This window comes from Bombus terrestris, chromosome 11 (assembly GCF_910591885.1).
Source record: "Bombus terrestris chromosome 11, iyBomTerr1.2, whole genome shotgun sequence".
Taxonomy (NCBI): domain Eukaryota; kingdom Metazoa; phylum Arthropoda; class Insecta; order Hymenoptera; family Apidae; genus Bombus; species Bombus terrestris.
This window is the reverse complement of record NC_063279.1, coordinates 5240426-5257388: the sequence shown is the minus strand read 5'-3', so window position 1 is coordinate 5257388 and position 16963 is coordinate 5240426. Positions and strand designations below refer to the sequence as shown.

The 16963-nt window shown below is 40.3% G+C and overlaps 1 protein-coding gene and 1 long non-coding RNA gene across 10 annotated transcripts in view; one reads left to right on the top strand and one right to left on the bottom strand.

Annotated features, from left to right (window-relative positions):
* Positions 1-14814, top strand: part of LOC125386003 — a 102341-nt gene extending 87527 nt beyond the window's left edge. For all 3 annotated transcript variants that reach the window (XR_007225803.1, XR_007225805.1, XR_007225804.1), the window contains exon 2: positions 12183-14814. This is a non-coding gene — a long non-coding RNA (uncharacterized LOC125386003). The remainder of the gene's footprint in view (positions 1-12182) is intronic.
* LOC100650490 (zinc finger homeobox protein 3) overlaps positions 1-16963 on the bottom strand; it is a 403793-nt gene that overhangs the window by 98777 nt on the left and 288053 nt on the right. The gene's annotated exons all lie outside the window — the stretch shown is intronic.

Sequence of the window (16963 nt, the reverse complement as noted above, 5' to 3'; positions counted from 1 at the left end):
CTGCCCGGGATTCGATGCATAGGAGCCATAAAGCATGGAATACAGAGGCCATGGTGGGCACAGATCCCGCGAGTTACCATGTCCCTTACGGTAGGCATTACCGAGATTACAGACGCGGACTGGACCTCCGTTCGAAGGTAACGAGTGAGAGAAAGACGAAAATACGCCATACCGATGGATCGAGAGAGACGATCCACCGCGTAATAACCCTTACCTCTTTCGATCCCTTTACCCACGTAGCCGATGAGATGGCCCTTTAGGTCTCTAAACGGCCCGACAACACGGGACCTTCTTACTCCTCTCTTTCTGGGTTCTATTAAAATCCGTGCGAGATAATCGGTCGCCTTGATAATGCGCCGCAAACCCGTGAACCCTACAGCGATCGTCAATTTATCTTCGCGAAAATACGATCGTTTCGTTAGTTTCCTTCTTTGTACGTGAAACGTTAAACACCGAATTTGCGTAAATATTTGATTTTGTTCCTTCGATCGATTTGCATCATCGAATAATTCTCTTCCTTGACACTATGGAGAAAGAGCTTCAAAGATTCGTCTAATATAATTATCGTCGTTATTTCTTTCGCGTGGATTCCTAAGATATTATGAAATTGAAAGAAATAGAAGAACGTTTATAACATTACGATCGAGACACTAAATATATGTTATAATAAAGACACGTATTATTACAACTAACAAATATGTAGATTCAACTGCTGCTTTCCTTTTTCTCAATTATATGAAACGTAAACTCATTATGTTTATCCCGTATGGTTTTTATATAATGTACGAACGAGAAAGTACTATAATTAACGATGCAGAGACGAGATCCGCGATAAACGTTAGTCTTATCGCTAGATCTGACCAAGACTTTTCCATGAGTTATAAAATAACTTATCAACATCAATTTGTAGCTAAACCACGATTTTAAGATCGTAGTCGAAGTCGCAACCACGTGTGACCAGTAGGAACAGGAGTTACGAGTTAAAAACGATATACCATCGAGGAAAACTCGGTTATCCAGGTTTGGTGGCGTCTGATTGGCGTAATATATGCGAGCTAATTATTTTGATCGCGAGTCTTTATGCCCACGCTGATTGCAGGACTAACGTTGATCTCGAGAAAGATTCGCTGGGCGTGGGGAATTGGAGTCGGCTCGACGTTTCTGCAAATTGCTCTTTGAACGCTCTAGTTACACGCTCCGAGGCTTTACGAACGGCTACGAGAAACTGCCAACGCGGAATCCCCTGCAGATTCTAATTGCCTTTCTAATGGAAAATTATTTAATGCCGCTTGATTTTGATCTTACGGGAAATCACGATGTAAAAACGAGAAATTCGTTCCACTCAATGAGGTAATTGAAATGTAGGAGTCCTGAGAGATTGTAAATGATAGCGTTTAAAGTGTTCGCGCAATGATACTCTCAGCAGAAAGGATGGCTCTTTTTATACGCGCAGATTTTCCGTAGCATTCTTTCCTTTTTTTTATTTCGATCTTTGGATTCTGTCAACAGCGTGTGACACCAATTGCTTATACTACTTTCATAGAAAGGGGTAATAAGACCTATCAACGGTGTCTGACAATAACAACTTTCTCTACTTTCTTGGAAAAAAGAAGTCTATGTAATGCGGAATAAGAGATCGGTATTAGAATTCGAGGAATTTCAGTATAAACGGCATAATCGTTTGATCGTTAACAAATACGGAATCGGAAATTCCAAGCTTTCGTAAAAGCGTCACTACTCGACACGTTTCTAAATAATTGCATCTTACTACAACTAAATTCGCTCCGACGTCTTTTATAATAACGAAGTATCGGTTTAATTTCATTCGCAATCATCGTGTCATTTGTACGTTCCAAAAATTATATATCGCGTGTTATGAAAATATAAAAATTACGAAAAATAATCTAAAATATAGTAACGAAAGTGTTCAAGTAAAACTATCCAAGTTTAATATAAAGAGAAACCAACACCTTAAACCTTATACTCCGTATATAATATTTCGAGCTGAGAGAATTTTAGCAATCGATAAGAAGGAAAAATTCGGATAGAAAATTCCAGCAGCTTGCGGGCTCGTAATAGAAGCCAAATTGTTCCAGCGGATACGTAGTGATTCGTACGAATTTGATCGAAAGATATCCCGCGTTGGAAAAGGAATAACTCAGCATAAAAAGAGGAGGAGACGGCAGACTGGAAAGATACTTCGGAAATAACTAGAAAGGATTGCCGGAGAGGGTTTCCTCGTTTCTTCCTAACAAGCTCCGCGCAAGCTTCCACCCGTTAGTCATACATTTATATAAGGGATGTATCTTCTTATTCCACGGCCAGGATACAGGAGATACGTATCTCCTGGTTATTAATGTATGTCTGCAACCCCCGGTTTCAACCCCTCTCCCTCTTGCCCGTTCTCGAGCCGACTTCGAAACCGAAGGAGCTTCGAATGCCAAGAAAATCCGAAACTACGCGAAAAGGAAACCGCCCCAACAATGGTTCTCATGTTCGTCTTTTCAATCCTGATCGAGTAATTTTCGTAAAAAAAAAAAAAAAAAAAAATATGTAACTATGTTAATCCGTTTATTTCACTTTGACTTCTTTGTTACTTTATTATTTATTGTATTCGCTGTTTACGATGGTTGTATATAAAAAGTTTCTAGTTAAGGAACATTTAAGTAAGTTGGAGAATTTCACTGTGTAAGTTGAAGGATCTGGAATAGATAAAGAATTATTTATCGAAATTAGAGAATAGAAAATGGATTAGAAAATATTTTGAATAGTTTAGTATCTTTTTTTTAAAATATATCGCAAAGTATCAATGGGTAATACAACTCCGCTATCCTGTTATATTGTTCTCATCAAAGGTGTACCTCGATACGCAATTGCTATGTTTTGTTCGATATGCTGGTGTATTTATATATAAATGATTGATTACCTGAGAGATCGTTTCAGCATTTTACAAATCCGGTCGTTGAAATTTCAGAAGTCGTGGGCCGTAAAAAATCGGAAATTGAATAGCAGTTTTAGACGATAAATCATGGGAATATACCTACGCAAAAACCTAATTCCAACTGTAAACTAAAATGAAATTGCTATAAAATTCAAATGGCCAACAGCGTGTTATTAAACAAATAACAATAAAACCAATAATAAGTATATTAAAATTGAAAAGTTATCTTCGAAAAACGTCGAAACAAATTGTCCTTAGCCCGGAGAATATTATAATTTATAATCTGTCAGTCATCAATCTTCTCGTATTATGCTTCGGCAAAAACGAAAACCTCGAGAAAGTATCAAAACATGGTTAGTAAGTAATAAACATTTATCCCCCTGGGTATCGTAATAAATTACGAATTCACACGAATTTTACATGGTACCCGATAGGGTATTACAACGTGTGTACAATACGCTAACAACCGTACAACGCCTATTAACTACAATTTATAATCGCGTCGCGCGTAAACTGATCCCTCCGCAACAGGGAAGATATTTTTCGCGTAGCGAATTGAGTATCGCTGTTCATAAGAATAACTCCATATTGATCACACTTGCGAAGCCTGCGGCCAACGATATGAATTCCTAATGCACGATGTGCACCCCTTCGTTCAATCTCTTATCGACGCCGACAAAGCTCGAAAAACTTCGTTACGTTCGACGTTTCTGGCGGTGATCCAATGCCAATCACAGCCATCTTTAATTCTTCTCTGTCCGTTCGAACGTCGATTTGCGGCCAAAAGATCGTCTATATTTCATTTGGAACTCTGCTCGTTCACTTTGCCTTGATTTAACTAGGTTAGATAAGATCGTGATCCATATTTATTCGGATTTCGAGTAACGCGAAGATTATTAATTCTTAGTGTTTCGGATGTCTATAGTTTTTGTCGATACGTTGCTACATTATGTGCATTTGTGTTTTTCGATCCAAGCATATTTTTATTTCTAGAAATCATGATTAATTTTATATAGATAATTACGTAGATTGAATGCTCCGTGCAATAAACTGTGGGAATATGATGTGAATGCAGAGATTACAAAACTAAATAATGGTCTATCGGATTCATCGTGGATGTAACTTTCAGCGATTTCATTGAAACGTAGTTTTAATAATTACGGAGGAATGAACGATCGCAGGGAAACACGCACCCAAGAATATTATTTACGATCGTACGAACCTATTTGATCCGAGTCTACCTTTTGCTATTTCAGGCTTACGAAAAATCTGACAGAATCCCGAAATACCTATCAACATCTTTATTATGCTAAAAAATCGTTGATCAAGCCTAATCGTCTAAAACTTCATTCGTCAAAAATAAAGATTCTCTTCCAGGAAGAAACTGAACGAACCGAGGGAAAAAATCTCTCTACAGAAAATTTGCCTACGAATCGTTAAACGCTTCTATCTGAAAAGGAAGGAGAATAAGAAAACCATTCTAGAATCGAGTCGAATAACTCGATCAATTCGATCCGCGGAATTCCGGTCTAAAACAGGATAAACGGCCGGGTCCGCGACAGGGCGATTTCACTTTCGGTTTCAAGGATGCCGCGCGTTTGTCACACTGGCGCTGAGATAATAGCAGTCAGGCGAATTATCCGAATAATCGTGGATAGAGAAGAAAGGGGAGAAGGTAGGAGGCGGCCGTGCAGGCTGCCGCAGAAACAATAATGCCAAGAGCGGATCGTCATTACCCGGCCGGTGGAGTTATTATAAGCGAGTTAGGACAACGGCGCGGCGAACAGATCGTTACGCTCTCGGGCTGCGCCGAGAAAAAGGAAACGATAGACAGGAAACCAGCTCGAAATTGCTAGAGAAAGAGTGTGTCTGAGGGGGACAAGGTGCCAAGAGAAGAAAAGGAAATGCCACTGGTCATTCGTGGCGTGTCCAACGATTTTCTGTAATCAGCTAATTTATGCCTAATTTAGTTTCGTTTCCCGGGTCCAATCCAGACCTGGTAATCTCGTCGCGGTTTTAGATTTGCGTTCCGCCGTGGAATCGCGGCGTAATTGATTTCGAAGTAATTCGTTCGGCGTAAAGCAACGAGTAAGGGATGAGTAAGGAGGATATACACGTACGTATGTTTCGAGGTGAAGAGTATTTTAGACTTTGTTAGATTTTCTTTTTTTTGGTAATTATCTTTTATGTTCCGTGAAGCTACCAAGAATCTTGGATTCTTGGGAACATGTTAGTTGTAAGATCCTTACAATTAGTAAGATCTTGAGAAGGCAGGTTTAATCTTCCTTATGAAATTGTGGGCAATTAAGAAAAATCATAAGAGAGGTACATTATGGTGAGCCTGCTCCTACTGATGTTTTCCTGATTTTGAAGCCACTTAATAGTTAACAAGAAGGTTTTTTAGATGTCTAATATGAAAAGAAAGCAAGAGGAGAGTAGCAGCTTATCAAATTAATAATGCTCTTGTTCTATAACTACAATTTGTATTAAAATAAAATGTCACGATATGATCAAACTGATCGAGATGACCACGATGGCTTGTTATTTTATATATTATGCACGTATGCTTCATTGAAACAAGAATGGTCTTTGTGTAAATTGTAGGAAGACCTGAACCTAATATTAAAATCAATTTCCTCGACAGTGTCGAACTTGAACGTTCAGCTGACTCGGTCAAAATCAAACTTTCAGGACCGAACCTACCCTTGTTCTTAAATACTATAGTTTCACATTAAGAAGAACCTGAGACTTCCATTTGGAAGCAGACTGTCCATCAGCATCCACGGCGACGTTCCGCGTGGCAATTCTCTTTCCGCTCGGAGATCCCGGCGGCGCGGCGAGGCAGACTCGTTGAATCGTCCGCGAGGCTATTTTGCAATTTTCGTCGGTCGGTCACGCGGCGCGAGTCCGCCTGTAACTAACCGTGTTTGCGGCGTGCACAGCCGGGGGCAACGACGAACAACTATGTGCCAACGTCACGTAGAGGCCAGACTCCCCCCGTAACTCGGAAATCGCGTTTCCACGAACGTTCTGGCCGCCGCCGCCGCCGGATAGGAAAGATCGGCCGAGGGGATCGCATTAAAGCGCGATTGCGCTCGCCGAACTAGGAACGCGGACTGATGATGAACAGTTTGACGGCGGTCACGTCCCGCGCTCCCGAAGAATCGCGACATAATATCGAGGAAATGAACCAAACTGGTCCAAGTATGCGTTTCACCGACTCAACCTTTCGTTTACCATTTCAACGTCGTTTCGTTCGTTTTCAGAGGAAACGAAATGAGCTTGCGTTCCGTATTGCGCGTCTGCTGGATTCCTCACGAGGAATTTCCGGTTAACCGGCGAGTTACATTTGCGTGTTGCGCGTAATGAGAGATGGAGTTGTCGAGAGAGGTGATTTGGTTTAGTTGCTGTATGAAGAGTAACGTGAGATTTTTAGTATCTGAAGTGTCTATATCTTTGAACGTCGATCGTTATCATCGTCGATAAGTTGGAGCTGTTGAAAGAAAATTATGTTGCAGTAGTTTATCGAATGGCGCGAACCATCGTGTCGTTGTTCCTTGAATTTTCCTTTTCAATTGCGATAGCAGGTACGTTAACCGCTGATATGATTGATGCTTTTGTCGTGATCGTATGGCAGGTACTAAATTATACGGCGGATTGGTATTGACTTTGCTAGATTTATGAGAGTTTGGTTTATGTAAAGTAAGAGGCGTAGGACTCGCTGAAGTAATACGATGTAATGTCATTTTTGATAATACTTTTCGTAGGTGAATTTTAAATTCGTAGTAAATATATCATTGATCGATCACGCATTGACGAAACTGCTGTTTAGATTCGAACAAAATAAAGACCGTAACGCGAAGACCGAAGAATAAAGAATCGACAACAATTTTCTATCCATCCGAAATAAATCTTAAATACCAGATACACAATTTCTTCGAAGAATCACTGTCTTTGATAGTAGACCTACGTTCAAGAAGATCGTTTCTACGACGATCCAAGTCACGATACGACGCATCGCAAGTGTACCATCAAGCGACACAATTCCGTCAAACGAGATAGTTGAACCTTGCTGTAAAAAAAATCCTACACACTAAGAATCATACCGTCCATGGCACCGACGATCATCGACATCCTCGAGATCCGATAGCAACGATGCGGTACCACGCCATTTATCATCCCCTTTGCTTGGAACTTTTTCTCGGCCACATAAACGCCCCTATCGATTGATCCTCACGGCGAAAGTTAATCTCTCGGTGCGTATGACATAGAGAACAAGAAAAAGAGCGAATGAGGTGAAGCTTCGTCGCAATCCAGCTCGTTAGGATCCATGTTCTCTTCTGGATCAAGAGGACCTCGCGTACTTGGTTGCCTTCGTCTCCTTCCTATCCAGATCGTGATTCCCTCGTTCCCCTCTCGAGGCCGTTTCATCCTGAATGGTGGCGCGGAATGCAGTAAAGCAAATAGGCTGCTCTCGCGGCCGAATAGCTAATTACGCTTCTTGGCATTCCTGTTTCTGGTTAGCCAGTCAGCAACAGTCAGAGAGAAGCCAAGCAGCTTGGCCAGAGGAATTATAGGCTAATCCTGGACTCGTAGGAGGACACGAGCGGCCGCGGTCACCAGACGACGAAGAAGACCACGAGGTACCCACCCAGACCTGATATCCTTCCTCTTTTTCTCGTATTTCTTCTCGTCTTCCTCTTCTTCTTTCTTCCTTTCCTCCTTCTGTTTCCTTCGCGTACTCGCCTTCCTCTACGTTTCCCTCTTACTCGGCGTAATGGCGTTGTTTAATGTTTAATCATAGCCGCCGCGCGGCTAGAATATAATCATAGCATAATTCAAGCAACATCAGCAACCACCGTGCCACGACGATGCTCTGGTGGTGGTAAGTCTGCGTTCTGCGGTCGAGAATGCATCCGCAGTACCCAGATGCACCCACGGCTACGTGTTCCTCTTTAGGGCAAGTCCAACGTTCTTGCTCTTGGCGAGGGTGAAGTTTATCGTTTCCAAATATGAGCTTGTAAAATGTAGGGACTGCCGAGTGGTTGAATCGATGTTAATTTAGATTTGGAGATTGAGCTATAGAATCTTGTAATTTATATTTGCGAATTGAGCTGGAGACTTTTGTGGCAGAGACTGAAGGATTTGTTGTTAGCGATATTGATAGATTCGTTAGTCGTTGCTGCGTTATCCTTTAAATATTTCACAGACTAACTGCTACTTATTTATTTGTTCAATAATGTATGGATACGTATAATTATTTATTAATTATTTATCTAATATCTATAAAACACTTTCATGTAACAGCCTTTCATATAAATTCAGTATTTCCTAAGAAATTAGATTTATATTTCAATTAATCATCTCTAGGCTGTCTATTCCAATATTCTTCCAAGTAATGATATTTATCTTTCATTTTATTAATTATCTTAATCTAATCTTCAATCGATAATGATTCACGGATCAATCTTTTTCTCTAGCCTTTGATCTGCATATTTCGAACATATTTTACCATAAATTAAAATCATTAGTCCTCCACCGCATACTTAATAGTATGATTTAAGCGCGTACTCTGAACTTCTATTAAATACCCGTTTGAAGGACGATTTATGCCACGCGCGGTCGATGTTGCGACGCGTATAGCTACAAATGACAGAGTTCGACACAAACGATCTTTGATTGCGTTGGCAGGTAGATTCAGATGTAAGATATGTTCGCATGCGTGTTGCCCGTACGACTTTTCTATTATTCAACCTAATCATAATGCGGCTCCTTCCAACTCTATTTGTTAATATATACCGAATAATACGAAATAATGACACGTTATTAATACGTATCCTGTGAAACTGCCATTTCAGATTGTTGTTAGATAAGAACAAGTAGGCGATAAGTAGTCGATCTATTGAAATCTCCCTCATTCGATGATATTGTTTTATCGTAATTAGTCTCTGTCGTATTTGATCATTTTATTATCTATTATATTATGCATGATATGAAATTGATTCGTACGAAAGATCGTCTCTTTGATGAATGTATCATCGAAACCTGAGATCAGTAAGATATCTGTGAAAGTATCAGTGAACAAATTTCTCGAATAACGCATTGGATCATGCAACAGAAATTATTTCGGTATACGCGTACGTAAGTGTACCTAGTATTTTACAAAAATGTACTTGCCCTTAAAATTTTACTTTATAAACGATATTTCATACGGACTACATCAACATGCATTTGATATTTCTATTAAACGTCTTGCAACTGCTATATATATTTTTCAATTTATTCGAAACTTTCTATTCCAATATAATCACGATAGTCGTGTCTCGTTATGCTACCAATAAAGTTTTAACAGCTACTACGTAACACGCGTAACATATCCTTGAAAGCGAATCTCTACATTAACTCATTCTTTATGTGCACTCTAGTTTATTCTCGAATACGAAGCACGAAACATATATTATATTTATACCAAACTTTTTGCTGTGACGAAAAAAGTTCGAAACACAAATATCGTCAAAACCATTCTCGTTCGAGATAATAACATTAACGTTACCTTGTAATTTTCGCTGTGCCATATTTCACAACACAGCTTAATACCGATGTTTCGAATTCAGTTGAAAACGATTCATTCAATTGGGTACACGAAAATTTCTTCGTATCACCGTGAAAGTCCCGTTGAACGATGGGGCTTTTTCGATAATTAACACTCGATTCTTTTGTGTCGGTGACTGCTCGGTACGCGTCAAGGCACCGAACGTCGCCGATTTGCTCTTTTTCGATCGCCTCAAGGCCCATCGGTACTTGCGTCGTGCCGAGTCATGCGTGGAACTCCCGGCATCATTGCCATAACTCGTCCCGCCGTGTTGCCTTCGTGGAGAGTTTATGGTACCATCGTTCTCGGCCCGCAACAATTCGGTCGCCATCGTCCACGCACAATTGCTGCCAGATTTTTACCTATCCTGTTGCCCCGTGGATGAATTATCCTCTCGATTTTTTATCTATATCTTGTCGACATTTTTATCGAGGAACATTGCGTGTGGCATTATAATTGTAGATTTCTTTTCGATTCGCCTGATCACAAAACTTTAACAATTATATTTATATATTATATCATATAGCTCAATTTTACCTTCAATATTTCTATAAAGAGAACTGTGTTATTCAGCGAATATATAGAAAGCAATTGATAACTTCACAACTACGATTATCTTTACTTAAATAATTCAAAAGGAACTGCAGCTTGTCTATGCAATAAAATAATTCCCATTCTTCCAATCTCCCTATTCCTCCCCAAAAAATAATTACATCATTACCAATAAAAATATGGAATAAGGAAGGAATTTAATCAAACCGTAATAATTGTCCAAATGTAACGACCGATGGAAACTTCTTACTTCCAACTTTTTCATAGTTCACGCGATCTTTTAATAGAACACCGTTTCTTACGATCTTCCTATTCGTCTAAGAAAACAATTACATCGCTACAAAAAAAAAAAAAAAAAAGAAAAGAAAGAAAGAAAGAGAAGAGAGGACACAAAAACAGAAGAGAGAAAAGATTTAATGAAAGAAAATTACGAAAAATACGATCTTATTTCGGAGTGTTTCGTTAGTTCACACGATCTATTGTAGCAGCGTTCGAATCTTTGTCCCGGAATCGTTTTCATGGCGTCGAGGTCACGAGGAAGCGACGCCGGCACGGCGCGCGGCGTGGCGGTGGCAGCGTTGAAAATAACGTGGCACATTATAGGCAAGCATTAGAGTGACCGGTAGCCGACCGGTGAGTTTTTTGCCGGATTCCAGTAGCGCCTTCGACAAACACCGGCGAAGAGGGAAGAGTCCAGTCTCTATAGTTCGCTACTTTTACTAGGTTATTCACGAACGGTCTCGTGACTCGTTCCGCGCCAGCTCCTCTCAGCACCTTGTCCGACGCGGAGTCTGCCAAGGGCCAAAAGAAGTCCCCTCCGGAATTCCTCGTGGCGAAAGTGAACGCGCTGGAATCGAGCTTTGCTACGCGCGAAACCGAACCGTTCCGTCGCCTCTTCGCGCGTCATCCTCGTGTATGCGTCTTTCAGGGACTTCCTTCTTCCAGTCATAGTTCATCAGTTGCAAAGATGGAGATGTTTTTCAGACCATTCGTATTAGACGGTTTTAGCGAGTTTTAGATTTTTAGAATTTACTATAGTTTCTGTGATTGATCGATAGTTAGCAGTGCGTGAATGATTTTTAAAGTTTGAAGATTCGACGTTAACCTGTCAATGTTTTCGGAGAAGCAGTGTTAATTAGGAACTGCAAAATCGTGTACACCGTAAGTTATATAATCGTACAAATCTCATTACTCCAGGCTATGCATTTTTTGGTACAGACTATGTACCAATTCTTAGGGCATAAATTTCTAAGGAGACGGCTGTGATGTCTTAAATTAGGATGATTTTCGAATCTTCTAATCGTGTGATCAATTAAACGAGAAAAACGTTCGTAAGACGAGAAACTATTCGATGTCACGTCCCTTTTAATTGCCCCCGGCAACGTATGAAATCATTCTGATGGGAAAATAATTGCTGTATTATTAATTATTCGACATGCATCATTTTTCTGAAGACCGTCGTGCGGTTGTTTTGCAATCGCGTTATTAAAGAGTTCTGATTGCGAGGATACCTTCGCGAATATAATAAATGAGATGATTCGAGAAAAGATATAATAAATGTGAAATATACTAATTATTTTCCTAAGTGGAATGACTATTAAAATGAAATTAGAATTCTGGGACTCGTTTTAAGAAGATCGTACAGAACGTTCAACTTCTTTCCACAAGCTATATCCCTCGATACATTAAATTTTCAAAATCATCTCACCTAACCCCCACCATTCTATTGCTCCTTACATCGCCTAAAACAATACTCTGATCGACAGTTTTTTTTATGTATCTAACATTTCCTTCAAACTGCGTCAAATTTGACCAAACTAATTAACCAACGTTCCCAGCCAACGGCGATTTCGTGTTCCAACGAAAGGAAGAAAAGAGGATGAAAAAACGATATCCACAACGGTTACGCTGGGGGATGAACTGTCACCCCCCATGGCAGGATTTTTTTCGGCTCTCCTTTCCTCGCTTCTCTCATCCCCACGAGCCATGAGTCACATAATAGTTCCTCCGTGGCCCCTAATGATTTATGCCTCTGGTCGGGTTTTATGTATTTCTGTGCAACGCGCTTCAGCATTTTTCTTTTTTTTTTTTTTTTAGCTTCTCACCCCGGTGTCGCTGGATCGACCGACGATGAGAGAGAAAGAGAAACTATCACGGGGCCGTGAAAGAAGAAAAAGGGGATGGGAGAAGAACCATAAAGCGTCGCAGGACCCTGGTACTGCTTTTCGCTGCTACGGCTAACTACGCAGTCTATATAGATCGATATAATTAATAGCTCCGGCATGGATCGGGTAACATATGGCTCGGGACACGTTCGAAGAACGGAGAAGGACAGAAAACTCGGGGACAGCAGCGTGGAGAGAGGAGAAAAGACTCGGGGCACATCGAACTCTTGGACTGCGCTGCATTCAAAGGGATTAGAGGCGAATAAACGAACACCGCGAGGTGTTCTCGTGCAAGCGAAAAAAAACGACAGCGGCATGCTAATTCCTACCTGGTGGCGTCCTCAAGGTCCAAGGAGGAGCCTACCAGTTGAACTCGTTCGCCTGTTCGTCACACTACTTTCGGTGTGAGTTTAATATTGACCCAGCGAGATTAGGTGTGAGCCAGGTTTGGATTAAACGAAGCGACGGCTTTCTTGATCATTCGTGAAGAAGTTAAGGGTTTGGTTTCGTTTAATGTTTGGAGAAGTTGAGAGAAAATTTAGGATATCTGTGAAGGGTGAGTTTCTTATGCGATTAGATTGTTTTAAGGAGGATAGCGATGACGAAGAAGAATTAGAAGAAGAAATGGTGACTTGGATTGTGTATTCCTTCTTTTAACATATGTCATAGACGATCAAATTTTTTGACAGAATTTTATTCCTAGTTATCGGTGTTGTATTTCTCTAATTGTGATTGCAAATTTCTAGGTTTCGACGAATCTAATTTGTCAGAAACAAAGCACGTACAGAGAGCAACCGAACGAGTATCGAGGAGCCGAACGAGTATTGATACGATAGAACCAACAAAAAATATACGACAGAACAGAACGAACAATTCTTTCTGTTCCAATTTCCATCCCTTACTATTCGATACAATAAATTCAAGCAGCGATACAGATACTACGGTAATATCCATTAAAAGTAACCTAAATAGATCACACAACCATATATGTAAGTGCACGTGTACTCTCTACATTCTCAGCAATAATTTATTCAAGAATAAGGCTTCCGTAAAGAACATCACTTTGTATTTCCAACCTATTTTTCCTCATAAATTCGTCCTCTCTCAAGTTGGTAGCATCAATTCAAAAACAGCCTGTATATCGCATACGTGGAGTTTCCATGTGAATTGCCATCGATGGACAAAGAACGAAAGAAAGATGCCAGTTCAACCCTCTAGTGGAGATATCATTTGCATTCCCTCGTCGACAAGGCCACGTGGCCACACCGTGCACACGGCCCTTTCCGCACCCTGCGCTCGCGCGAGTAAACGGCGCGCGTTTTGCATAATTTCACGAATCGCGCGTATAATCGTTCCCCGCCGGTACAAAACGCAGCGGCATTTTGTGTCGTACTCGCGCGACCCTGGCCTCTTCCGTATTAGCATAAGCTTTTCGAAATGACGCAGAAAGAGCGACACGTGACCCGTCACGAGCCGGAAGGACCAGGCCCTCGAAAACGAAAGGTTTCAGGCGTCATGAATTTCTGAACCAACTCCGTCCTTTTCTTCCTCGTCCCTCGAATTACCTCCCCACTGTCGATTGTCGATGTATCAAAATTTTGTCGAGCTATGAGACATATAGGAGGAAGCTGAAGAAGGTTTTCTAAGGGACACGTGGCAGAGAGAGAGAGAAAGAGAGAGAGAGAGAGAGAGAGTCGCCTTGAACTTTTACACGAGCACGAACCACGCTATTATTATGGTAGCAGACGATACACCGATGTAAATGAATTTTATATATAGGTTCTGAAAGAATCAGTTGGAGATTTGAAATAGGTTGTGTTGCATTTGTATGTTGATAGAGTTGTTCGAGATGCAGGGAGATCGATGAAGTGGCTGATGGGGTGGTGCGTTGATTTGAATATGCGGATTTGTCTATTAGCTAGTGATTTTTAAATAATAGGTGTTTTGCAAAAGCGATTGGTACTTGTGTAAGTAAATTTGTTATGTTTCTTTCTTATGAAGCTTGTAATGAATTCATGGCTATATGGCATATAAGCTTTTTATTATAAGGTCGGATGATTTAAGAAGGAAATGATTTAGTGAGAAGATTTGTATCTTTGTGATTGTAATAACACGCATGCTTACATCGATAGTAACTATGTAATTATGGATCGAATAATCAGAAATATTATAACTGCAACTTTTTGCAATATGTTTTATAGTAACGCAAATTTCATAATGTACATAATTTCATAATGAGTAGGAAATAGACATAAGTACGTCGACAAGATGTAACTATCGATCAAACTTACTCGCAATTAAAATGTTGGTCAAAGTTTTAAATTTAATCCAGCTACACGTGTATAACTATTCTTTTTTTAGCTGTAACTTTCACTATTCACCTTCGCGATAACGATTTAATTGTCTCTCGCGTATCCATATACGGTAAAGTAGTTAAAAGAAAATGAATATGTATTGCTTTGGTATCTGATAATTGATAATTTATACGTAAGAATTCACGATGAAATAGAAACTTCTTACATAATAATTGGCGAAATAAATGTTAAAATAATCAATCTACGAAATGTACCACGCGTATCAATCATCCTACAAGAGGAATAAAAAGAAGCAGGGATATCAAGTGATAATTCCAGAGGACATAAAGTGAGAGCTACCAAGAGTAATCACCGGATCGTTACCAGGCACAATACTTTCATGGAGCGATTTAACGCGCGCGTTCTCGAACAAAGCCATTAGATTTCACAAGGAATATCGAAGTCTTTGTCGTGTATAGTCGGTACAAAGGCCGCGAAAAAGGCGAAGCCAGGGTTCAAACGCACCGACGATCGCTCGTCACCAAGGAATCAATTTTCCGAATGAATATCCCAACCTTTTGTTCTCCTTCTTTTTTTTTCTCTTTCCTCCTTTCCTTCCACGCGTCCGCTTCCATTCAAAGCTTGAATCGCGTCGTTTAGGGAATTTCGTGGCGTCGCGTCGGTGGCAGTGAACGGGGCCGTCAACACCGTCCATGACCACGTGTACAATGGCCCTCTCTCGCAATCATCCACCTCCCTGCGTATAGATCGCCTCTATTGTTACCTCGAAAGACGCGACGAAAAAGTGGCGCGACTAATTACCTCGGCCGGCCCGATCGACAAAACCTTGGAAAGTCGAGTGTAAATCACGTAACAATTACAAAGGCGTCGAGCCAACACCGTTTCCATTGCCAGTTCCCCGTGTTGTGTGTACAGTAACGTTGTTTTCTTAACTGTGATTGAAATCGATCGACGTGGATCGTAAATATTCTACGTGTAAATGGTTCGTAACTTGGGAATTTGTTAGGACGACGAGTAGACTGTAGATATTCGAATTGCTTGGTGAAAATTTAAAATCACGATGTGTTTTTATAGGATTTAATATTTTCAAAGAAATCGAAAATTTACGTACGCAAATACTAGACTGTGGATTTTTATCCATTTACGGATAGTTTGAGGGTGTAAAGATGTCGTTTAAAAATTTTTGTTACGTGTCTCTGATACTTTTGAAGAACATGTTACGTACGCATATCTTTAGGGAAAATATTTCTCAACTTTCTCAAACGCGACAGACATACTTAATCGCATTTTTTTTTTTTACTATATTTTAAATGATATATATTTCAAAAGTATAGTATAATTTCAATATTTAAGAATTGCTATTACTGATATAATTCTCTCCAAACATGAATAACCTACATACGATAAAAATCAGAACCTTCTGCACAAAAATCTACTAATAACGATAGCTGTTATCGTAGTTGTAACTTAAGGCCTTATTTATTTTACTACCAAACTGATCAATACGTTTCACCCGTGCCTTGTAAAATTTCCCCAATAATATCGATCCGATTAAAAATTATTTGTTACCATATAACAGGAATAATAAAAATTCAAGTAGAAGCGAACGTATCGAGGGAATCTCCCGATAATCAGATTCTACAACTCCAAATCTCAGTATTCTTTCCCTGAAACAAAATTCCATGACCAAATGGAAATATTCTGTAGGACGCGGTTTGACTGTCGAGCATCTACGTCTCCGCATTAGAAATCCAGGCGCGAACGTGTAATCTTACAGAGTACGGTTAACGCTTCCCTGTCGGTTCTAATTCATTGCTTGAACGCGAGTCGATCGAGCAACCTCGGCCCACGATAAACTCGCTTGTTTTCCATGCCAGTACCAGCTTGGCTGGTCTCGACAATGCCATGTATGTACTCGTAGAGCCGAGTCGTCGAATCGTCCGTGTCACGGAATGAACCCGGCTTAATTACCTGGTGATGCACGACTACCAGACGAACCACGTCGTAATTCGCCTTAACAGCCGTGGTTTACGCAAAACTCGCGTGATCGACCGGCCATGGTACCTGGAAACACGCTTTCTTCCGTCTCGAGTGTCGCCTCCTCGATTCACGCGGGTTAGGTAGTCGATATTTCACGCGTTCCTCTCGCCAGGAATTTAAACGTTTATTTGAATATGAAGGCTACGAGAGAAGAACACGATATGTCATATTTTATATTTTTTTACAGAGGAGCAGTTCTAAAATCCAGTTTTCTCTGTCAATTAATTCCGTGTTAGTACGATTGTTCTTTTGTTCGATTTTGGCATATTTTTCTATCTTCGTCGTAATTTTATGTAAACCCATGTCCGTAATTCCCACTTTTATCGTTGTTTCAACTCATTCGATCTATCAAATCCTT